We start from the raw sequence: 26,314 nt of genomic DNA, 5'->3' as shown, positions 1-26,314 counted from the left end.
ATCCATCACGAGATCATGATCTCCCATCATCCCATGATGAAGATCCAATGGCTCTAATCCATGGCGCCATCCATTTGATCCTTCTCTTCATCCAAATGTTGATCCAATGGTCAAAATTAAATGATTTATCAAATCTAATCCAATTAGACTCAAACCAAACCAATTAGGTGCCAACTCTTGGCTAACCCATATTAGAATATGATCTAATCAAATTAGATCAATTAAGAATCAGATTCAAATCCAATTCGAATCAGATTCGAATCCAATTCGAATCAGGAGCTAAGGTTTGCAACACCTGCTAGGATGTTTATCTTGCAAACATGATCTAATCCAATTAGACCCTTGATAAGTTTTCTTGTGTGTGACCCATTGGGTTCCATACTTAGCCAGCAATAGGTGTGAGTGCGAGTTGACCCATCTTGATTAGAACTCTTCTAATCGATTTAAGTCCAAACTGCACGAACCCGAACTTAACAATTAGAATCCTTTCTAATTGGTGATCGAATTAAACTCTTTAATTCGATCAAACCTATAAGACAAGATTGACATCTAGCAACGTGTCATGTCTACCCGAAAAATATGGAATTTGGTGGAAATACCAAAAATACCCTTCAGTGGCAAGTTACCGTGCAATTCAATCCTTTAATCAAACTGCATCCCAAATATGTATATGAGTATGAATATATGTCAAACTCAATTTCATATCCAAATTTTTCTCAATCTTTTAATGATAATTCAAATAATGAAATATTAGAAACTCTTTCTAATTTTCATTCTGCTTTGATCAAAGGCTTCCTGAATTATCATATGATTAGAATAAATAGGATGCGATCTTCTCTTACTAGAAGTGATTAATTCCTTGTTGACCTACTCATAACCTCTGTACACAATCCACCATATCCAGAAGACCTCGTACATAACTTATTGTCATGAATGAGTGTAAACCAAAATATAGGTTCATGTGCACAAGATAACATGGTGATCTCAGGTCAAAAGATCAGTTGCACAACTCCCACTAAGAGAATCATCTTTTGACATGTAAGTAAGACTTCATAAGATTTCTCTTTGTAGGTCAATTCAGTGAACTCATTCTTCTAATGAGCACCCATATCTTTGTATTAGTGTCTCCACACAAATGATTGTGAGATCAATCATCCTCTGCATCGAGCATACATAAGACATGCCAGTCTTTCCGGTAATCATTGATCCCCAACTCAATGTACCAATGACTGGGAATATTTAAGATTAGAATTTTAGGATTTTAAGTCTCACTAGTATGATCTCATCATAGTCTTAAAACCATTGCCCTAATCTAAGGAGTTTATCATGAATATAATCAACAGCATATGATAAAACATAACGCCTTTATTCATATTTAAATGTCATGTACATGATTTGGACAAATCAAAAGAAAAACCCTTCGCAATACATATTGCGATTGGCTTGTAGGGCATCTACTCTTTCAGCCTCGTGGAGATTGTATATTTTGGATTAGCGTTTGAGGTATTCTACTAATTCTGCATTTATTTTATATCATTAGATTGTAATCATTAAGGTGATCTAGGCTTAAAAGGGTTTCATGCATAGGGACTTTATTAAGAAATTTTAAAATCCCTAACTTCCGCTGCGCATTATAACATGCTAAAAACCTTCACGTCACGAGCATATGTCAATCAGATCCAGGCAAAAAGCACTGGATAGCTGTGAAAAACAGTCTTAAGTACTTGAGAAGAACTAAGGACTTGTTCTTGGTCTTTGGGAGAAGATCAGAGTTGAAGGTAGAAGAATACACACATATTGATGATAGAAAGTCTACATCAGAATATGTGCAATGGTGGTTCAGTAAATTGGAAGAGTTCCAAACAACCGATCATTATAGAATCTACCTTAGAAGCTGAATGTTAAGCCGTCTCTAAGGGTGTAGTGGAAATCTTTTGGTTTAAAAGGATTCATTGCATAGTTAGGTGAAATGTCATCAGATGTCATAACACTTTACTGCGATAACAAAGGCACTATAGCACTAGCTAAGGAGCCAAATGTCTCACCAGAAATCGAAGCACATAGAGCGGCAGTTTAACCTAATAAGCGACTACCTCAAAAGAACATAAGTAGAGGATACTGGCATCAGAAGAAGAGCAGGAAATGGGAAGACTAGATAGATAGCGTCAGAGAGTAGACTCCACAGAAAATGTGGCGGACCCATTCACTAAGCAGCTAAGTCAGCAGAAAACTAAAACGCATCTTGAGAAGATGGGGCTTAGGTTTATGGCTGATTGGCTTTAGTGCAAGTGGGAGATTGTTAGATGTATGCCCTAGAAGCCAATCTGGCTGACACATTGTTAATTCTAGGGACATAATTTTGTACTTGACTATTTATTATTGAATAAATAAAAGGCATCTTTTCATTCATATTATTTATGTGTCTATGAATCGTCCAAGAAATTAATAAGATGATGATGCATATTCTCAAGAGTTGAGAATTTGAGCCATGTATCATTAGTGATTAATTTCTGAATGCTCCTGATCAATGGATCATCACGAGGACGGTGATCGATCCGATCAGTGCACAGATCACTTTCCTTCTGGATGGACGAGACTTAAGTCCATACTGTAGGGACACTGAAGTGATAGTGCAGGTGCTTGTTAGAGAACAAGGGTACTGTGCGTGACTAAGACAAGAAGTCACTTGGATGTCTATCCACTCGTCAGTGACTTGCTTGATGTTGCAGTAGTATGACTGGTCCTTTGACCTGCGGTGCTTCGGCTACTCACAGTGAGGTTATTGTAGTTTGACTACACGTATACATGGTCTCTAGTCATATGGGTCCTTGTAGTGTAGATTGGCTGCAGTAAGTTCACTGTAGGAGTAGGGTATGCACTTACATGGAATCTATCGACCTTGATAGAAGAGGAGTGATCCTATGTGATTTGTTAGACTGAGTTCTAAGACCTTGGCCAGGGCAGTAATATAAAGTGGAGAAAGAGTTTTCCACTATCGAACTCGAGTCAAATAAATCTTGACATATAACAGACGAAGAGGTTTGACGAGTTATCCATGACCTCCGTCCTGTAGGGATCCACGATAGAAGGACTGTATCACATGATAACTGCACCTAGAGGTTCATCATTCTATTCTGCTGGATAGCCACTACATACTGCTAGGTGTCACTGGTGGATGGTGGGACTCATAGGGATTATCTCGATGATCGATAAGCCCTAATGAGTAGAGTTGGAATCGTTCCGACCTATTGAAAGGAGTTTTCAATGATATTGTGATAGAGATCACAATATATCTCACTACCAGTCAGAGTAGAACCTATGGGGTCACACACACTAGAGGCATTGACCGATCCGATGGTTGAATCGTGATTAGGAATCACAAGTAATCAATTCGATTGATAATAAGCTGAAGAAGGAACAAAGAGAATTAATTAATTGGACTTAAAACAAGAGTCCTACTTGGAGTAGGATTCCTAGAGTCCTAATTGGATTAGGACTAGGAATCCTACTTGGACTGAGATTCCTACTTGGACTGGGATTCCTACTTGGACTGAGAATTCTATTTGGAGTAGGACTGGGATTCCTACTTGGAGTAGGATTCCTACAATTCTAATTAGATTAGGAGTTTTGAATTAAATTTGGATTCCTACTTGGAGTAGGATTCCTAGAGTCCTAATCGGATTAGGACTTCGAATTCAAATTAGAGTCCTAATTGGATTAGGACTAGAATTAAACAAGTCCTAATTGGATTAGAATTTCTTAAGTCCTAATTAATTATTAATCTAATAAATCAACATGACTCCTAATTGGATTAGGATTGAAGAGTTCAATTGAGTCATGGTTCATTCAAGTTCTAATTAGATTAGGACTAGCATAGATTGAACCCAATTGATTCATGATTTGGACTAAACCAAATAGGAGCCCTAGATGACTTTATAAGGCTTTGAAAGGAGGTGCCCTAATGAAAAGTGAAGCCCTCCTCCTCTCCATCACGTGGCCACCCTCCTCTCCTCTCTTTTCAGCCACCAACAACAAAGGGAAGAAAAGGATCTTGGTGGCCTCCTTCTTCCTCCACCGTTTGGTTCCAACGCAAGGAAGAAAAAGAAGGCTGCAGGGCTTCGTTCCTCTTCTTCTCTTCATCCTTCTTCTTCCTCCTCCCAAGCACAATCAAGGATTGATTGAAAGGGAGGATATCAGCCATCAAAGTTATCTCTGCAAGGGAGCTAGCACCCCGGGGAGATAGAAAGCTTGGATCGGTTTTCTGCTTCGTGTGGATACCCGTAGAGGCCGGGCACTTGAACGGCTTCAAGCGAACCTTCATCCTAAACCACGATCATCAGTTTGCGGTGATCATCTACCCGCACAAAGGTGAAGATCTGATCTTCTAATGTTATTTAAAAGTTTTTAATCCTTATCTATCTACGAACGGTTTTTAAACAACGTTCATGCGATGAACGGTTGATCCCGCACATGCCTCTTCCACTGCATCTGAATTTTTTAAATTTCAGCGGCATGATCGGGGTTTTCTAACAAAAATATCTAAAATATCAAGCATGTTTTAGGTTAAAATGTTTAACCCATTCTTTCCGCATAAAAATTTTCTGAAATTCATGCTTAGCCCTCTGCACGCACACCATCAGTGGTATCAGAGCCCGTCTAGGTTCTTTGTGATATCAAATATCTATACAAGATGTAATCTTTTACATATGATGTAAACTGATTATATTATTTCATTATGTTATTCATATGATGAATAAACATGTTTGTTTGCATGATTAACTTGACTCTTAAAAGTGTTTTAAGGATTTAAAGTTATGGAGCATGCAAAACAAAGATAAGACATGAATAATGCAATATACTTAATTATGAATTGAGTAATGATATAGATCCTAAACTTTAAATGTGATTTGAACGTCTAAGACATTGCATAATTCATGGGGTAATGGGTTAGCTAAATCAAATCCAATTGATTTGGACTCAATGGTTGAAATCAAACTTGGTAGAGTAGTTGATCTAATCTAATTAAAGTTGTTTCTTAGATTGGGTCAAGATTACTCTTGATCTTTGCAATAGTTGTAGTTGATCAAGTCCATGTCTTCGATTAGACCAAATGGATGTTGATTTAGGCTTCATGGTTGAGCTTGAGTTATGATATTGATCGAATTGAAATTGATAAACCAGTTGGTGTCAAAGGCAACTGTAATCAGTAGGTTTTTAATTGGGAGCTACTTGCTAGGTTTCGGTCCAGTCAAGTTAATGGCATACCCTTCCGCTGATCTCACTTACCTGGCCATCTTGGTGAATCTCTTTTGATCAGATCTCTGATTGACTCTAATTAACCCATGCCTGTAAGAAAATCAGTTGGACTGATTTAGGTGCACTGACTTGAATCTATTTCCTATGATACCTGACTTATGAAGTCAGTGGGAGCATTTGGATTGAGTCAGCTTTTTATTATAAACATCCTCTAAATTATTAGGTCCATAAAATGATATGGTTAATGGAGATGACCACGTCATAGCCTCCCATTAGTTGTGTGATAATGAGTCCAATGCGTCTATATATATTGGAGGCGCGTGCGCGCACTGGTACGTATCGGCCATTGGAATTGTCATACAATAATGATGAGTCAGTTGCAACTATTGGAATGGGTGGTCCGGTTGGATACCGACCAAAGTCGGGCTTGACCATCTATTAGATAGTTTGCATTGATTGCTACATGTTAATGGTTGGACCTAACCAGAACTTTCAGTAGTGTCGATATACGCCTGCTGAAGTGCTTTCTGGGACAAAATGATCACTAGAAGTTGTTTAGTTGAAACAATTTGTTATGAACCTACCTTTAGGTGTATTTGGGTTGATACCGACCAAAGCCGGGCCCAGGTATAGCCTATTGGATTCTAGTGCCCACTAAAGAATTAAGAGTAATTCTTTGGATTAGAGGTAGAGGCTCCTGATTCGTATAAAATAGTGGGAGGATCTTTAGACTAAAATCCATGTCTTTAGATTAATTGATTCATTTACTAATAAGGCCATGGTTTTGTCCTTTATGCAGAAATGTCCTCTTATAAGTTCCCCCTATCACTATTGGATAGTGATGAGCCGACTAGACCTTTGATTAAGAATCAGGCTAACTCGAGTGTTAATGAGAGAAATCAGCAAAGAGTTGCTGGTCAAGGTGGTTATATGATAACACCTTATAATTTCTCTATATGTGATATTATGACCTGGGTATTGGATACCGGAAGTCCTTTTAATATCTGTAATACGTTGAAAGGACTGCAAGTCATTGAGAATTTCAGTAACAATGAAAAATTTCTAAATGTTGGAGATGGAAGAACTGTTCCAGTTCTAGCATTAGGTAATATTCAAATTATTTCGAATTCTCACATAATTGCCCTTGGTGAATGTCACTATTGTCCTAGTTTCTTAATGAATGTCATTTCCGTTGGTCATTTGGCCTTAAACGGTTATGAAATTTGTATAAAGAAGGATTATTGTGATATCATTATGAATGGTGTTACAGTAATCAATGGACGATTAAACAATGGCATTTATGTATTGTCACAACTATTAGTGTAATGTACACTACAAGTAAACGCCCTAGATCTGATGATGTCTCTGTTATCTACCTTTGGCATTGTAGGCTAGGTCATATTAACAAGAACAGGATCAACAGGTTGGCCTCACTGGATATTTTAAATATTAATGATTGTGAATCATTACCTACCTGTGAGTCTTGTCTTCTTGGAAAGATGACCAAATCGCCTTTTACTGGAAAAGGTATATGAGCCGGTGCTGTATTAGGTCTTGTACATTCGGATGTATGTGGACCTATGAGCACTAGTGCAAGAGGTGGATATAGCTATTTCATTACATTTACCGACGACCTATCTCGGTATGGGTATGTGTTTCTTATGAAACACAAGTATGAATCATTTGAAATGTTCAAATTATACCGTAATGAAGTAGAGAAACAAACTGGACAGTGTATTAAGATACTTCGATCTGATCGAGGTGGTGAATACCTCTCCAGTGATTTCTTGACATATTTGGAGGAGAATGGGATTCTCTCTCAGTGGACCCCTTCCGGAACACCGCAGCATAATGGTTGTCTGAAAGGAGGAATCGGACTCTGTTGGACATGGTCCGGTCCATGATGGGGTTTACAGTTTTGCCCTTATCATTTTGGGGTTATGCACTTGAGACCGCTTGTTATATTCTTAATAGAGTTCCCAGTAAATCTGTGACTAAAACTCCATATGAGATATGGACCGGTCAAAAGCCTATACTCTCTCACCTTAAAGTTTGGGGGTCTCCAGCCTACGTCCGTCGTTTGAAAGCAGATAAACTGGAAGCTAGGTCGGAAGAATGTCTTTTTGTCGGCTACCCAAAAGAAACCAAAGGGTATTATTTCTACCAGGTTAATGAACAAAGGTTGTTCGTCAGCAATAGAGCAGTCTTCTTGGAGAAGAAATTTCTTGGTGAAAGAACGAACAGCTCTAAGGTTGAGCTTGATGAAGTTCAACAGGTAGAGGATCAGACAACTAGAACTGAACCGTTAGAGTCTGATTTGATTGGATCAAACTCAGAACCCATTAAGGTTGCACCCGTTAGGCGATCCGGTAGAGTACCGCATTAACCGGATAGATACTATGGTTTTCTTGTCTAGGACGATGATCCCATTGGTCTCGATGAGAACGATGAGGATCCCATCACCTATATGGATGCTATGCAAAGGTCTGACTCTAATAAATGGCTTGGAGCCATGGAATCTGAAATGGAGTCCATGAAGGTCAATGATGTATGGACATTGGTTGACCCACCCGAAGGATTTAAACCCATAAGGTGTAAGTAGATTTTCAAACGGAAAAGAGGCGCAAACGGAAAGGTGGAAACCTATAAAGCCCGTCTGGTTGCCCAGGGATTTCGTCAGCGTTATGGTATCGACTATGACGAAACATTTTCGCCTGTGGCAATGCTGAAATCCATTCTGATCATGCTTACGATTGCGGCCCATCTGGACTTTGAGATCTGGCAGATGGATGTTAAAACTGTTTTTCTAAATGGAGATTTAGAGGAACAGGTGTTGTTGCCCAGATAGACAACCCAAGAGGGGGGGGGGGTGAATTGGGTTTTAAAATAATCATCTCAATTAAAATGTCTGTGGATAACTAATTAATACTTTTTGCAAGTTAATTAATTAGATGCTATGTGCAGTGAATGAAATGAAAGTAAGAGATGACAAGGCAATCACAAACACAAAGATTTTATAGTGGTTCGGAGCTAACCCTTGCTCCTACGTCCACTCCCCAAGCCTCACTTGGGAATTCACTATAACCCCTCGGATTACAGCCGATTGTTTTACAAGCTCACAACCTAACTTGTTGTTTTACGAGGTCACAACGAACTCGGTCGGTTTTCTCAGGCTCACCGACTAGAACCACCCGATTGTTTTTCCGGAATCACAATCGAACCCTTACACGTTGGTTTCAACCTAGGCTCACCAACAAACCTTTACACCCTTGATTCAATCCCCTGATTGAATCAAGTAAGGACCAAATGGATAGAAAGAACAAAGAGAAAAATACAGCTTCTAAATAAGCAGATATTCAGCAATATGAATAATAGAAAAGTTAAAAGCCCTCAAACAAGTTTATGATGATGTAGTGGAGGGCTTCTCGAACTTTGGATCTCCTCTTGAATGTCTTGAAGACTTGAAGGCAGAAGGAGACTTCTTTAATGCTGGGAAGAGTTGGTTGAATGGAGTTAATGGCTCTCTTCCTTCTTTTCTGCTGAAATCCCTTTGGCAGATGAAGTTATTGTGTTTTCTTTGAAAGGAATGTTACTTTTCTGCCTTGCTACAGTTCTCTGTGGCTATTTAAGCCATTCCTCCTGGAAACTAGCCGTTAGACACACTTTACTAGCCGTTCTGCACATTCTGCACATCCTGACAATGTGTCCGTTGGGATCGGAGTCGACTCGCGCGATCTGGAGTCGACTCGGCTGTAGCAGGAGTCGACTCATGCTTTTCTGGAGTCAGCTCGGCAACTGTTCCGGATTTGAATTAAAGTGGCCTTCTCGACTGGGAGTCGACTCGACTTAACCCGGAGTCGACTCGCCAAAATCTGGAGCTGACCTTGCACTTTTGGAGTCGGCTCATTCAAAGGAATTCATAGAGATATTCTTCAACTTCACTTACTCGAGTCGACTCAGAAATTCTGGGAGTCGACTCGGCGCTCAGAGCCCGAACTTCCGATCTTCTGTCTTTTGGCTCGTGCAGTCTTGGAGTCGACTCGAACTGTTCCGGAGTCGACTCGGCTCTCAGTATCCGAAAAACAGTCTTCTGTCTTTTTGGAGTAGCGCTGTCTTGGAGTCGACTCGAACTGTCTTGGAGTCGACTCGCGTCTCAGAGACAACCATACTGTCTTCTATCTTTTTGGGGTCGCGCTGTCTCGGAGTCGACTCGGGCTTTGCGGGAGTCGACTCGGCTCTCAGTGCCCGAAAGTTGCTCTCTGACTTTTGCCTTGTATAATACTGAGAGTCGACTCTCGCTTCCTACTGCCCAGAGATGGTCACCCAAGAGGGGGGTGAATTGGGTGTTTTAAACCTTTTTGTCCAATTAAAAATAAAACACACAAATGTATGAGCTAAAGTAAAAAATAGAGGTATGAAAACTGACAATTGCAAACACAAGGTTTTATAGTGGTTCGGAGCTTCTACTGCTCCTACATCCACTCCCCAAAGCACCTTTGGGAATTTCCACTATAATCCAAGATTACAGTCCGGTAGTTTTGCGAGTGCACTACCCAACTCGTTGTTTTACACCGGGCTAACAACGAACCCTACAACCCCCAATTTCACCTAGGCTTGGGACGCCTTTCCCTTGTTCCAAGTCCCTTGACTGGAACAAGCACAATAACCAAAGGTTTTACAAAAGATTTGAAAGCTCTAAATAAGCAGATAAAACAGTGAGAAATAACAAAACCCGGAAGAACCCTTTTAGCCGTTGGAAGCGTGGGAAATGGTGGTTCTTCCGATGTGGATCGCGTTGTCTTGAATGTGAGCTTTGAATGCCGAGCGGGAGAGAGTAGTTGAGCACGAAATCAGTTGGGAAGCTTGAAAGCACTTGATTTCTTCACTTGAATGCACTAACTCCCTTGAACCTCTTTCTCTTACTTCTCTCTTGAATGATCTTGTGTTGGGTTGGTGAGAAGTTGTTGGAAGGCACTTAAGAACTCCCTTTTATAGCCCAAAAAGCAAATATAGCCGTTAGACACAAAGAAAGAGACGTTTGAAATTCAAACAAACCTGCAAAAAGGTGTCAGTCGCGTCCCAGGCGCTCCGGAGACGTCTCCGCTTCAACGCGAGACGTCTCGGCTGTAAGATTTTTCTTTTGACGTTATTTGGGGTCGACTCGGCGCTTTACGGGGACGACTCGGGATGTTTGCACTTTTTGCATGGGGACGACTCCGCTGCCTCGGGGACGACTCCGCTGTTTTATCTTCGAAAAACAAGTCCTCTGGAATTCTCTGAGAGAGTCGACTCCGCTTTTTCAGGGGACGTCTCCGCTGCCTTATCACCGAAAAAGATATCCTCTGGAATACCCTGAGAGAGTCGACTCCGCTACCTTGGGGACGACTCCAGTAGTCTGCTTTCTACTCGGGAGGACGACTCCGCGTCCTGTGGAGACGACTCGCGCGCATCCCTTGAAATCGGCCTTTCTGCCGTCTCTGAGAGAGTCGACTCCGCCTCTGAGAGAGTCGACTCCGACCCTGCGAGACGCCTCGCCAGGTGCCGGGGACGTCTCCAGACGTGCCAGTTCTTTCTGTTTGTGCCAGAGACGTCTCTGAGACAACCCGGAGACGTCTCGGCTGTCCCTGATCTATTTTCTTCAACTCAAAAATTCTTCAATAAATCCTTAAAAATTATGGGAACTTGCCTAGACATTTCTTAACAATATTATTAGTTAATCACCTGAAATTCTCAAATAAATTGTTAAGATAAATAGAATTATACTCTAGTGTTTTGTATTCATCAAAATCCATTAGGGGGTCAACAATCTCCCCCTTTTTGATGATGACAAAACACTGAGTATATGCAAAATTCGAAATTTAAACATATACACAGTATTTGATCAGATGTACAAGTATAATGTTTTGATTTGAGCTAGATACAGTGTGCATAATTCAAAATAGTCAACTTTCAGTTCTATCCTTATGCATAAGATTGATCTTAATAGCTCTTAAGCAATTTTAGCATATCAACTGAATTTGAATCAAGTTAAAATTTAAATTAATGAAATATTGATGCTAAAGACAATTGAAGGCTAAGTTCTTTTTGACTCCCCCTTTCTTTTCCAGAAGGGCAATTATCTTAAAGCCAATATTCTTCAATTTTATCTTTTTCTAATTCAATTTTCAAGTATGAGTGTAAATTTTGCATTCCATATTTAGGTTCTACTCCATATACTCCATACTCAATACACTCCATAAATTTTGCATTCCAATATATCCAATATCCATATTGGTTCTACTCCCCCTTTTTGTCAGCAACAATGAAGGGGACAAATTATCCTTAGGTACTTAAAACTCAATTCTTAGTAGAATTCAGCATATTACCATGAACCACTCAAGAATATTCAAGTTATTTTTATTAAAGAATTCAGCATTTATTTCATTCCCCCTTTGTTTTGGAATTCATTTCAGACTCCTCGTTTTGTTTAAAATAGTTATCACAAGATGTGCTCCCCCTGTTTTATATGCATTGATAAATTGTGTCAAATTTGAACACTTAAGGTATGTTATGAGATTTTTATGGCACAACACAGAATTACATACACAAAGTTTGATTCCACAAGATTTGAAACAAACACAAGATTTCAAAAGAAATTGTATGTCATTCATATGTCATTGCAATCATTTGAAGGCATTACAAGGTTAAAAAAAAAGAGGAAATCATTACAAGTATTGATTCCTAATACAAAAGAAGTGTCAAAATGAGCCTAGGGTTTTACAAAAACAGATGAACCCTAGATGTCTACAAAATGTCCCTCATCGTCGACGTTGCTCAATAGCCCTAGCAGCTGCCTCTATAAATGCATTTATTGAGTCCAGTAGAGTTTTGAACTGATCTCCTTGAGATTGATGGAAGGCTGCTACCAGTGCTTCAAACTCGAGACTTGCCCTTTCAATTTTTCCTTTAAGTTGGGCAGCCACGGTGCCCAAATTGCCTCCAGGGCTCGTCAACTCTTGAAGACCATCTGATATGATCTTCAATTTCTCCTGTAGCTCAATTGATCGTATAGTTTGGATGGTACCCATATGAACAACTCTGATGCTGTAGCTTCTACCTGGGTTTTGATCTCCTTCAATTCTTGTAGAAGCCCTTCATGTGAGGTACGAATGGGAGCCAACTCAGCAGTGATCATCGATCTCATCTCCTCTCTCATCTGCTGGCATATCACAGATGCTAGAGTGTGCATCTGTTCATCTGACAAGGAGAAGGATCCACTGACTGGAGGAGGAGGAGGCATGGATGTGGAAGGTCCAGCTGAGCTGGAGGGTACATCAGGGATGCCCATATGGCTATGTGGAGGAGAGTGGTGGTCAGGCTCCTGATGTGGGATCTCGGGCTCTAAGGTTTAAGATCTTCTTTTAGGGACCTTAACCCAAGACCCATCTACCTTGTGAAACTCCATTCTACGCATTGTGCTTTCATTATAGTAGTCGGTGTTTCTCAAGGGTTTTGCAGGCTCATTTTCTGGAATTTGAACCTTGAAATGTTTGAATACTAGGGTAAAGATCATCTCATAGGGTATGCTAAACCTAGAATACCTATGACATATAGAAATGTAGTTTAACATAAGTCTAGGTAGGTTTAGGGAAATCCCTAGTAAGATATGGTGCATGATCACTAAATCTCGCTCCGAAACAAAATCGAAGCGGCCGGTTTTTGGAAACAAGACCCGGTTGACAATACTCAAAAGTAGTCTCATTTCGGCATTTAGGTCTTGTGAGTTAACTACATCAAGAGGGCCGCAGTCCTCTCTCCCTAATAGTAGGTTTAGGGCTATTTCCCTTTGGGGATGTGAGGTCGGAGCCTCACCGTCTTTAGGAATTTGCAACATGCTAGAAAGGATATCCTCGCTAATCTCTATCAATGTCCCTCGAACATATGCAGTGTACCCCGAGTCCCCTAATGCCATATTACTAAACATCTCTCTAACTAGGCCGGGGTAGGTTGATGTATTGAGGGTACAAAGGTATTCCCACCCTTGGGCACGGAGTCTCTCTCCAATAGAGAACCCCTCACTATCTAGAAAATTGAAATCTATATACCTACCGGTGGTTACTGTGCGATTCGCACAGGAAATGGTCGTGGTTGGCGGAGCAACCGGAGGAGACGGCGCGGAAGGCTCTTCCCTCCGTTCCTCATTGTCGGTCGCAACCCTAGGACGCCTCCCACCGGTTCTCCTAGCTCTTTTAGGTGCCATAGTTCGGAAACCCTAGGGAAATGGGGAGTTTTGGTTCGGTTTGAGGTGGAGAGAAAAATGGAGGCTAGGGTTTTGTGTTTTGTTGGGGATGAAAGGGATAGCTCGGGTCGGCTCGAGCTGTTTCGACCTATTTTAAAAAACCTTCGTTCGGTCCCCGAGACGTCTCCGCGACTAACGCGAGACGTCTCGCGGGGGGGACGTCTCTGCGATTTGCCAAAGACGTCTCCGGCACTGAAAAATTTCAGACTGAATTATATCTTTTCCAATTTATTTTATTTAACCACACTAATCAACATGATTTCTTTTGGTGAATATAGAGTGAGTTTGTTTGTGATCCTTCCTTTTAATAATATACCCTATAAAAGTTTGATAATAATTTTTTGAATTATTAATATTGAAATGAGGAATGTTTGACCAAATTTCGAATACCTATGAAATAGGCTCTGAAAATATCTCCATGAAGAGTCCAAGGGAGGGTAACCATCCTCCGAAAAGTCAAACAGTTCGTCATTTAACTTAGATAGATTCATGCTTTCACTTAATAAATACTAGGTTTGCTATTTGTGACTTTGAGGTGGATTATTAGTTTGAGTAGCAAAGCATTGCAATACAAGTTCAATTTATTTGCTAGGATCATACAAGCTCAAGGCATTCCTTAAATAGTTGAACCTATCTTTACAAAGGGGCTTTGTAAAGATATCGGCCAATTGATTTTCAGTACATACATACTCAATCATCACATCATTTTTCAGCACATGATCCCTAATAAAGTGATGCCTAATCTCTATATGTTTTGATTTTGAGTGTTGGACAGGATTTTTTGTTAAATTAATTGCGCTTGTATTATCACATCTAATTGGTATATTGTCCATTTTGATACCGAAGTCTTCAAGTTGTTGCTTAATCCATAGAACTTGGGCACAACAGCTTCCAGCTGCAATGTACTCAGCCTCAGCTGTGGACAAGGCAACTGAATTCTGTTTCTTGCTAAACCAAGAAACCAAATTAGCACCCAAGAATTGACATGTGCCACTTGTGCTTTTTCTGTCGAGTTTGCACCCGGCAAAATCAGCATCGGAATAAGCAATTAAATTTATGTCAGATTGTTTAGAATACCATAAGCCTACATTAGATGTCCCTACTAGATATCTAAAAATTCTTTTAACAGCTTGCAAGTGTGATTCCTTAGGACATGCTTGGTATCTAGCACACATACAAACACTGAATAATATGTCTGGTCTACTAGCAGTAAGATAAAGTAAAGAGCCTATCATACCTCTGTACAATTTGCAGTCTATACTTTTACCTTTTTCATCTTTGTCAAGCTTGCAACTTGAGCCCATGGGTGTGCTGATTTCCTTTGCATCCTTCATCTTGAATTTTTCCAACATTTCCTTGATATATTTGGACTGACTAATGAAGATGCCTTCCTCTGATTGTTTTATTTGTAGCCCAAGGAAGAAGTTGAGCTCACCCATCATGCTCATTTCAAATTCTCCCTGCATAAGCTTGACAAACTCTTGACAAAGACTATCATTAGTAGCACCAAAAATTATATCATCCACATAAATTTGTACAAGCAATAAGTCATTTCCTTTTCTTTTAATGAAGAGGGTTTTGTCTACATTTCCTCTCTTAAATTTATTTTCAATTAGAAAATTACTTAATCTTTCATACCATGCCCTAGGGGCTTGCTTCAGTCCATACAATGCTTTATGTAATTTATAAACATAATCTGGATGTAAGTGGTTTTCAAAACCTGGAGGTTGTCCTACATAAACTTCCTTCATTATATAACCATTTAAAAATGCACTTTTTACATCCATTTGATAGAGTTTAAAATCCATGAAGCAAGCATATGCCAAAAGTAGCGTAATAGCCTCTAACCTAGCAACAGGAGCAAAAGTTTCATCAAAATCTATTCCTTCCTCCTGATTATAGCCTTTGGCAACTAGTCTAGCTTTGTTTCTTATAACTATTCCATCTTCATCTAGTTTATTTCTATACACCCACTTGGTGCCTATGATTGAAACATTAGGGGGTCTTTTCATTAGAGTCCAAACTTGATTTCTTTCAAATTGATTTAATTCTTCTTGCATAGCATTTATCCAATTTTCATCCTTTTCGGCTTCCTCTAGTGACTTAGGCTCTATTTGTGAAACGAAAGCAAGATAATTACTAGTATTTCTTAGAGAGGATCTTGTCCTTACCCCTTGTGAGGGATCACCAAGGATTAAATCCCTTGGATGACCATGTGCATACCTCCATTCTCTCGGAAGATCTTGATTTCTTGCTTGAGGTTGATCTTCTTCATCTTGCTGAATTGTATCGTCCTTGACTTCATCTTCAAGTTGTTTGTCTTGTATGGAGAACTCCTTCATTCTGTCTTCAAGTATACCTGCATCACTATCTTCTTCTTTTCTAGAAGAATCTCCATTAGCTTCATCAAAGACAACATGAATGGATTCTTCAACAACGAGAGTTCTCTTGTTGAAGACCCTGTATGCTCTACTAGATGAGGAATAACCTAAGAAGATCCCCTCATCTGATTTAGCACTAAATTTACTTAGATTGTCCTTTCCATTGTTTAAAATAAAACACCGACAATCAAAAACATGAAAGTAACATATATTTGGCTTCTTATTATTCAGCAACTCATAAGGTGTTTTCTTTAAAATAGATCTGACTAATGCACGGTTTAAGATGTGACATGCAGTATTTATCGCTTCAGCCCAAAAATATTTTGGTAGATCCGATTCGCACAACATGGTACGAGCCATATCTGCTAGTGTGCGATTCTTCCTTTCTACCACCCCATTTTGTTGGGGTGTCCTAGGGGCCGAGAAATTGTGATTGATACCATTTTCGTCACAAAATTTTTCAAAGTGTTGATTTTCAAACTCGTACCATGATCACTCCTAATTGCTTTTAGTTTAAGATTGAGTTCATTCGAAACCCTATTATGAAACTTGATAAAAGCGGAAAAGGACTCATCTTTATGTGCAAGAAATGAAACCCATGTAAAACGTGAAAAATCATCAACAATTACAAGACCAAATTTCTTACCCCCTAGACTAGCAGTTCTAGTGGGTCCAAACAAATCCATGTGAATTAGTTCTAAGGGTTTTGATGTTGAGACTATGTTCTTAGACTTGAAAGAACTTCTTGTTTGTTTCCCTAATTGACATGCAGCACAAATTTTGTTCTTTTCAAAGTCTATTTTTGGTAGTCCTTTGACTAGATCTTTTGTAATTAATTTAGAGATTAAATCCATGCTAGCATGCCCTAACCTACAATGCCATAACCAACTAGTCTCATTGACTTTGGGATCCATGGCTACAAGACATTGGCCATCCTTCATGATGAGATCATCAAGATCTACCATGTAAACATTTCCATGCCTATGTCCTGTGAGTATGATCTCATTGTCAATTGGACTACTAATTATGCATAGTGATGATTCAAATGACACTTTAAAGCCCTTGTCACAAAATTGACTTATACTTAATAAATTATGTTTTAGTCCATTAACTAACAATACATTGTCAATAAAAGAGGAGGGTGATATGGAGATTTTACCAACACCAACGATTTGACCTTTAGCATTATCTCCAAATGTGACTACTCCTCCTTCTTTTGATTTCAAGGTGACGAAGAGACTCTTGTCACCGGTCATATGCCTTGAGCAACCACTATCAAGATACCACATTCTCTTTCTATTTCCGGCTGCAAGGCATACCTGCAAAATAATCAAGTGATGCTCTTAGGTACCCAAGTCTTCTTGGGTCCTTCTTGGTTAGTATAGTTGGTTCCCTTAGGCACCCACACTTTAGTTATGTTTTTACCTCTTACAAATGTACTCTTGTTAGTTTGAATCTTTCTTTGAATGCAAGAGTAGGCTTTATGTCCACTTTTTCCACAATGAAAGCATGTAGGTTTTTCAGATTTGACATCTTTTGCTTTCACAAAGAAATTCTTTAGATACTTTTGTTGTTTGCTAGTTTTATATCCTAGACCGGCTTTATTAAAAACAGCTCTTTGATTGGATAGAATAAGATTTAACTTTTCAGAGCTATGTGTAAATTTTTCGACAATTGGTTTGTACTTATGTACCTCATTCTTGAGATCCACATTTTTTTTAACTAATTCTTCCTTATCATTTTTAAGGAGTTCAACATTTTGTGCAAGTAAGGTATTACTATTGAGTAGGAATTTAACTTTTAGATTTAATTCCTTAATTTGTGTTTTTACCATTTCATTTTCAATGTTAAGTTTTGAATTTTTATTTTCTAAGTCAATGGTATTAACATTTTTAAAGCTCTCCTTCTCAATCAATAGGTTTTCAATATCATCCTTTAGTTTTTGATTGGAGGCTTTTAATTCTTTATTCTTTGCTCCTAACATACTACAATCACTCATGAGTTTTTGAAAAGCTTCATATAATTCTTCTAAAGTAAAATTTGCAGTTGAGCTATGACTTACCTCATCGTCTTCGAATGCCATGAAGCACAAATTGGCGGTCTCTTCCTTTTCTTCCTCGGAGGATGATGTGTCACTATCATCCCATGTTGCTTTCAATGCCTTCTTCTTCTTCTTTCCAAAATGCTTCTTCTATTGAGGGCATTCGAAACGGATGTGTCCCGGTCTCTTGCAATCATAACAAATGATTGGGTCTCTTTCCTTTTCTTTTTCCTTTTTCCAATCATTTCTCCCTCCAAACTTCTTTCTTGGGAAGGGTTTCTTTCTTCTCATGAATTTCTTAAACTTCCTTACTATTAAACCCAAGTCCTCATCTTCGCTTTCTTCTTCACTCTCACTACTTTCTTCTTCACACACACTCGAAGTGGCCTTGAGTGCGATTGTCTTCTTCTTTGGCACATCTTCTTCATGTTGCTTCATTGTGAGCTCATGCGTCATCAATGAGCCCAATAGTTGTTCGAGTGCCAATGTGTTGAGGTCTTTAGCTTCTACAATCGCCGTGACCTTCGCTTCCCAAGCTTTCGGCAAAGACCTGAGAATTTTACTCACAAGTTCTGGGTTAGTATAAGATTTACCCAAATTCTTTAAACCATTTATTATATCGGTGAAGCGTGTGAACATGCATGTGATGGTTTCATTGGGTTCCATTTTAAACAACTCATATTTGTGAACTAGAATGTTCACTTTAGATTCTTTGACTTGATTTGTACCCTCGTGGATAACTTCAAGCCTATCCCATATTTTCTTGGCGGAACTACAGGTGGAGACTCTATTGAACTCATTTACATCTAGAGCACAAAATAATGAGTTCATGGCTCTAGAATTGAGTTGAACCATCCTACTATCATTATCATCCCAATCATCCTCAGGTTTGGGAACTTGAATGCCATTTACCATGTGAGATGGTTCGTGTGGTCCCTTGATTATGACCCTCCACAAGGCATAATCTTGTGCTTGAATAAAGATCTTCATTCTAGTCTTCCAATAGGTATAATTTGTCCCATTGAAGAGTGGAGGTCTATTGGTTGCCTACCCTTCAGCAGGAACATTGTTGAAGGGTGTTGCCATCTAGATCTTTGGCCAAGACGGTTAGGTCTTCAAGAAATACACAGAGCACCTGCTCTGATACCACTTGTTGCCCAGAGATGGTCACCCAAGAGGGGGGTGAATTGGGTGTTTTAAACCTTTTTGTCCAATTAAAAATAAAACACACAAATGTATGAGCTAAAGTAAAAAATAGAGGTATGAAAACTGACAATCGCAAACACAAGGTTTTATAGTGGTTCGGAGCTTCCACTGCTCCTACATCCACTCCCCAAAGCACCTTTGGAAATTTCCACTATAATCCAAGATTACAGTCCGGTAGTTTTGCGAGTGCACTACCCAACTCGTTGTTTTACACCGGGCTAACAACGAACCCTACAACCCCCAATTTCACCTAGGCTTGGGACGCCTTTCCCTTGTTCCAAGTCCCTTGACTGGAACAAGCACAATAACCAAAGGTTTTACAAAAGATTTGAAAGCTCTAAATAAGCAGATAAAACAGTGAGAAATAACAAAACCCGGAAGAACCCTTTTAGCCGTTGGAAGCGTGGGAAATGGTGGTTCTTCCGATGTGGATCGCGTTGTCTTGAATGTGAGCTTTGAATGCCGAGCGGGAGAGAGTAGTTGAGCACGAAATCAGTTGGGAAGCTTGAAAGCACTTGATTTCTTTACTTGAATGCACTAACTCCCTTGAACCTCTTTCTCTTACTTCTCTCTTGAATGATCTTGTGTTAGGTTGGTGAGAAGTTGTTGGAAGGCACTTAAGAACTCCCTTTTATAGCCCAAAAAGCAAATATAGCCGTTAGACACAAAGAAAGAGACGTTTGAAATTGAAACAAACCTGCAAAAAGGTGTCAGTCGCGTCCCAGGCGCTCCGGAGACGTCTCCGCTTCAACGCGAGACGTCTCGGCTGTAAGATTTTTCTTTTGACGTTGTTTGGGGTCGACTCGGCGCTTTACGGGGACGACTCGGGATGTTTGCACTTTTTGCATGGGGACGACTCCGCTGTCTCGGGGACGACTCCGCTGTTTTATCTTCGAAAAACAAGTCCTCTGAAATTCTCTGAGAGAGTCGACTCCGCTTTTTCAGGGGACGTCTCCGCTGCCTTATCACCGAAAAAGATATCCTCTGGAATACCCTGAGAGAGTCGACTCCGCTACCTCGGGGACGACTCCAGAAGTCTGCTTTTTACTCGCGGGGACGACTCCGCGTTCTGTGGAGACGACTCGCGCGCATCCCTTGAAATCGGCCTTTCTGCCGTCTCTGAGAGAGTCGACTCCGCCTCTGAGAGAGTCGACTCCGACCCTGCGAGATGCCTCGCCAGGTGCCGGGGACGTCTCCAGACGTGCCAGTTCTTTCTGTTTGTGCCAGAGACGTCTCTGAGACAACCCGGAGACGTCTCGGCTGTCCCTGATCTATTTTCTTCTACTCAAAAATTCTTCAATAAATCCTTAAAAAATATAGAAACTTGCCTAGACATTTCTTAACAATATTATTAGTTAATCACCTGAAATTCTCAAATAAATTGTTAAGATAAATGGAATTATACTCTAGTGTTTTGTATTCATCAAAATCCATTAGGGGGTCAACACTTCCTTTGGAGTCGACCTGCCAACCATCGGAGTCGACTCGCGTTCCTCAGGAGTCGACTCGGCTCTCAGGGTTCAAAATGACTTCTCTGTCTTTCTGTCTGTAACTCCCTGGAGTCGTCTCATACTACTCTGGAGTCGACTCGGCAAACATCGGAGTCGACTCGCGCTCTTCAGGAGTCGACTCGCTGACAAGTTGTGAGTTGGATCTTTCTGTTCGTCTGTCTGTTCTCAGTCGGAGTCGACTCTTAATGTTCCGGAGTCGACTCGCGCCTGTGCCAATGCTTCTGATACGCTTGGAGTCGACTCGTAAAATCTCGGAGTCGACTCGAGTCTCAGACTTTGGTTCAAGTTGACTTCTTAACTTATCCAAAATGTCTTGAACCAAATCTAGAGACACTTAACCATAAATTTACAATATTTTCACTGAAACACTAGATTGAATTCATTAGTAAGCAAAAGGTATACTCAAATGCTTTGAGCTCATCAAAATCAAATAGGGTTATAATCAATCACTCCACAATCTCCCCCTTTTTGATGATGACAAAACATTGAGTATATGTAAAGTGAATTGCTCAACAAACAAGGAGAATTATAGTAAAATTTGAAAATGAATTCAAGTGTCTAGTTAGTTTTAATTTATCCAGTCTTGAAAGGTGTGAAACAATAAATTTCGACGTTAAGGCTCCCCCTTTCATTTGGAATTATATAAGCCTTCATATCATGCAATCAATTATTTGGCTTATATATATTTAATGATTTTGCTTTCTTAAAAATTCAGATTCTCCCCCTCAACACATGCATTCAACTTTGTTTTGAATCTCAAAATTTTCTTTTAGTGCATTGAAGCTTTTGAACTTAATTTTTTTTTTTTTTTAAAGAGAAAATCTGTCAATTTGTTCTTAAGTATGATTCAACTAATCTCCGAATATCCCTTGAATAGATTCTGGAGATTACTCCATTAGGAGCCCCAACAGAGAGATAATGAGCCTCGAGGTATCGAATCCACTAAGAACAAATTATTGTATATTTTAAAAGTTTTCTTTTTATTGATTTTCATTAATTCTCTTTACATGTCTATTCAATATATTTTTCTCCCTTTTTGTCATCATACCAAAAAGGAAGAAAGCACATCGCACAAGCAATTTAGAGATCAATTTGCACATTTCTGAAGAAAATGGTCTACTCCTTGTATTGATGTATAAGTGAGTACATTTGTGAATACAAAAAGGAAAGCAATAAATACATGTCAAAATACAATAAGTAAGCTAGGGCTTCTTGGAGGAGGATGTGGCTCCCTTGGGCAGTCTAGATTGTTCCATGAGTAGGGAGACCCCATCTGTGACGTGCCCTAGCTGTGTAATGATCGCCGAAGTAGCCCTGCTGTGAATCGAGGAGAGCTCAGTCACACTCTCCTGGAGTGTGTCCAGCTTGGCGATCAACACGTTCGCCAGACGCTTGGCCCCCTGGTTCAGGGTGCCCATGTCATGTCTGATGTCATCTCGCATCTTCCTTGTGTTGCTTGTGACATCACTCATATTGGAGAACTGGGCTTGGATCAGACTTCTGACATTGTAGATTTCTTCCCTCACATGGGCCGTCATCTCGGTCACGGATGATAGGGAGGGAACCAATGCAGAAGATGGGGCAGTGGCTGGACCTCGGAGCTCTCTCAGAAGATCGTCCCGAAGATCTCGTACAATCTCCTGCCGCAACTCTCGGAGCTGCTCAGGAGAAATCCGGACCTCCATTGGCTGAGTGAGTGGAGCTGAGGAGGAGGGTCCGGCTGAGGTGGAGGGTGCTGAGGTGGAGGGAAAGGTAGGAAAGTCTGAATCTGGATCAGGACTGGGGGAGCGTCTAGTGGTAGGTGTGGAGGAGGATGGTTTCCTGACCCAGGTTCCCTCTACCTTATGAAATCCCATCCTGTGTAGGGTTCCCTCACCCATGCGATCTGTCCATCGCAGTGCGCGAGAGGGTTCCCCTCAGGAATGGGGATCTCAGACTCCCTAAAGATAAGAGTGTATAGCATCCCATAAGGAAGGGTGAGCCTAGGTCTGTCTAGTGGCTCACATAGGTATCTGTAAATGAGTTTGGAGAAGTTAATTGGAGTATCCTGAAGGATGTAGAACATAAGGGCTAGGTCCCTCTCAGATACAAAATCAAAGCGGCCGGTCTTAGGGAAAAGGGTCCTAGAGATGATACTCAAGAGGAGCCGCATTTCAACTGACAGTGAACTAGCGGACACCTCATCGAGTGGGGACTGGGGTGGACTCCCTAAAATGGGCGTAAGAGGGCCTCAGTCCTATCCTCAGGATGAGTAGGAGATACCCCTACTTGGGGAAGATGAAGGATTTGAGCAATGATATCCTCCGAAATAAATAGTGGGACACCCGCTACGGTCTCCTCTATCCAACCATTTTCTCTATGTACTGTTCCATAGAACTCCCTAACTAGACCTGGGTATGTGGGGAGATCTAGGGAACAAAAGAACTCGAGTCCCTGGGCCCTCAACCTATCTCCTATGGTGAAGCCCTCCCGGGAGAGATAGTCGAAGTTGACGTATCTCCCGGTGGAGACCGCCTTCCCGGCGCACGGACGCGAGGGAACCGGCCTCGGCGGGGAACGAGCCGGAGGTTGTGGCCTCACGGGATCGTTCCGAGCTTTGGACCGTCGCTCGGCATCGCTCGCGGGTTGGGGTCTCTTCCGGCTTGGGACAACCGATTTACGGGGCATGGTTGACCTAGGGATGGGGTAAAACCCTAATGGACGGAAGAAGGTCGACGGGAAAAACTTTAACTGGGGTCGGAGACGATGTAGGAGAAGGCTCTAGGGTTTTGTGAACAGTGGAGGCGATGAATAGAAGTGTTGATTAAATGCTTGGATTAGGGTTAAAAACTCAGATCCCGACCGCGAGTCGACTCCAGTAAGTTGCGAGTCGACTCGACCTCGAGTCGACTCCAAAATATGCGCGAGTCGACTCCCCCTATGCTGCCATCGACCTCGAGTCGACTCCCATCAATGTGCGAGTCGACTCCCCGTTATGAGCCGACTCTGAAACGTATCTGAGTCGACTCGAACTCTGGCACGCACCTAAATATTATGCTATTTTCGTACCAATCAAGGGACACTCACTAAGTTATGATCTGATTTGATGATCATAGATGAGAAACTCTATTTTTAACACAATCTAATCATCAAAATCCATGAACAAGAAGAGAACATCACTAGGATGGATCAATCACTCCTAATCCTCTCCTAAGCACACTAAATCTCTCTTCACTCAAGGGTTTTGTGAAGATATCAGCTAATTGATCATCAGTACAAACAAATTGAAGTGTCACATCACCATTCAGTACATGATCTCTTATGAAGTGATGTCTTATCTCAATATGTTTAGTTCTTGAATGCTGAATTGGATTTTTAGTGAGATTAATGGCACTTGTATTATCACAATTAATGGGAATTTTGTCTTGTTTAATGCCATAGTCTTCAAGTTGTTGTTTAATCCACATGATTTGAGCACAACAACTCCCGGCAGCTACATAATCAGCTTCAGCAGTAGATAATGCAACCAAGTTTTGTTTCTTGCTAAACCATGAAATTAAATTTTCTCCTAGAAATTGACATGACCCGCTGGTACTTTTTCTATCAAGTTTACAACCAGCAAAATCTGAATCTGTATATCCTATTAAATTCAGACTAGATTCTTTAGAATACCATAAACCTATATTTTTTGTTCCTATTAGGTATTTAAAGATTCTCTTTACTGCAATAAGATGAGATTCCTTAGGATTAGACTGATATCTAGCACACATGCATACACTAAACATGATATCAGGTCTACTTGCAGTGAGATACAATAAAGATCTTATCATATCTCTATACAGCTTTTGATCTACAGATTTACCTGATTCATCTTGGTCTAGTTTGCATGATGAGCTCATGGGTGTGCTGATTGACTTGTTTCCCTCCATATCAAACTTCTTAAGCATCTCCTTGATGTATTTAGCTTGATTGATGAAGATCCCTTCTTTTGATTGTTTGATTTGAAGCCCGAGGAAATAGTTCAGCTCTCCCATCATGCTCATTTCAAACTTACTCTGCATCAAGTCAGCAAATTCTTTGCAGAGGCGATTGTCAGTAGCACCGAAAATAATATCATCAATATAAATCTGCACTAATAACATATCTTTGTTTTTCTTCTTCAAAAACAGTGTTGTATCTACATCTCTCCTAGAGAACTCATGATCTAGTAGAAATTTGCTAAGTCTTTCATACCATGCTCTAGGTGCTTGTTTCAAACCATAAAGTGCTTTGTTCAATTTATACACATGATTAGGGTATTGATGATTTTCAAAACCAGGAGGTTGTTCTACATACACCTCCTCATTAATATACCCATTTAGAAATACACTTTTTACATCCATTTGAAATAATTTGAAATCCTTAGAGCATGCAAATGCTAGTAATAGTCTGATTGCCTCAAGTCTAGCTATAGGAGCAAAGGTTTCATCAAAATTCAAATATGATTTAAAATTGGTAAAGCCGTAATTGACACCAAAATTGGTTTGGTGAAAATATCTAATTTGCTCAACCAAATCAGATTTGGCTTGAGTCAAATTGGATTAAAATCAATTATGATCCTAGTATGACTAGGACTTCCTTCCCTATGTGGGACCCACATACTGTATGTGGGACCCACATACTGTATGTGGGACCCACGTCCTGCCTAGGTGGGACCCACATACTGTATGTGGGACCCATGTCCTGCTTAGGTGGGACCCATGTCCTGCTTAGGTGGGGCCCACATACTGTATGTGGGACCCACATCTCGGCCACCTCACCCCTTTGCATGCGTGACACGTGGCGGAGCAAGACACCTCTTTTGCTTGCATGCGTGACACGTGGCGGAGCAGGACACCTCTTTTGCTTGCATGTGTGACATGTGGCGGGCCTGGACACCTCACACTCCTGATGTCATCCATGACCTCATCTGCCTCATGAGGTCATCCATGACATCGCCCTCCAGGCCACCTCACCCTTTGCATGCGTGACACGTGGCGGAGCAGGACACCTCTTTTTCTTGCATGTGTGACATGTGTCCTGGCAGGACACCTCACAGGACACCTCATAGGGACACCTCACCCTCTTCTTGGCCTATAAATAGGCCACCCCTCTTCCTTCTTCTGAACACATGAAGAGCACCAGAGAAAGAGAGTGAGAGGAGAAAATAGTTCTGAAGGTGAAATCCCAAGAAGGAGTTCTTGAGCTATGAAGGTCCATCTTCTTCCTTCTCCCTTTCAGCCAGCCTTCTGCCTCCCTGCGAGCTAGCACTCCCCGGAAAGCTGATCATTCCGGAGCTTCGCGTGGACGAGTCATCGAGGCCGGACGCTTGTGCGGCTGCAAAGCATTCTTGAAGGAACCCCCTTCTAAAGGTAAGAGATCTGATCTCTTTTATGGTTGAGATATGATCTCAATCTTCAAATCACAAGAAGTTATGATTTATGCATATTTATTTGAATTACACAATCCTCGAGATCTGAAGGCTTTGTGATATTTGGTGTCAAAGCAAAGGATTAGTGGAGACTATCCGATTCCCGGAAACTCTCACGCGTGACCGTGTGACGAAGCGTGGCTCTCCACCCGGGGGCTCATATGATGAGTGCTTTGATAGGCACGCGCGGGTATCACCCTATGTATTGGGACT

Source organism: Phoenix dactylifera, chromosome 15 (genome assembly GCF_051530095.1).
Source record: "Phoenix dactylifera cultivar Ajwa chromosome 15, Ajwa_hap1_PhDact_Kaust_v1.1, whole genome shotgun sequence".
In the NCBI taxonomy this organism is placed as follows: Eukaryota; Viridiplantae; Streptophyta; class Magnoliopsida; order Arecales; family Arecaceae; genus Phoenix; species Phoenix dactylifera.
The sequence above is the reverse complement of the archived record's forward strand: the minus strand, read 5'-3'. Positions refer to the sequence as shown.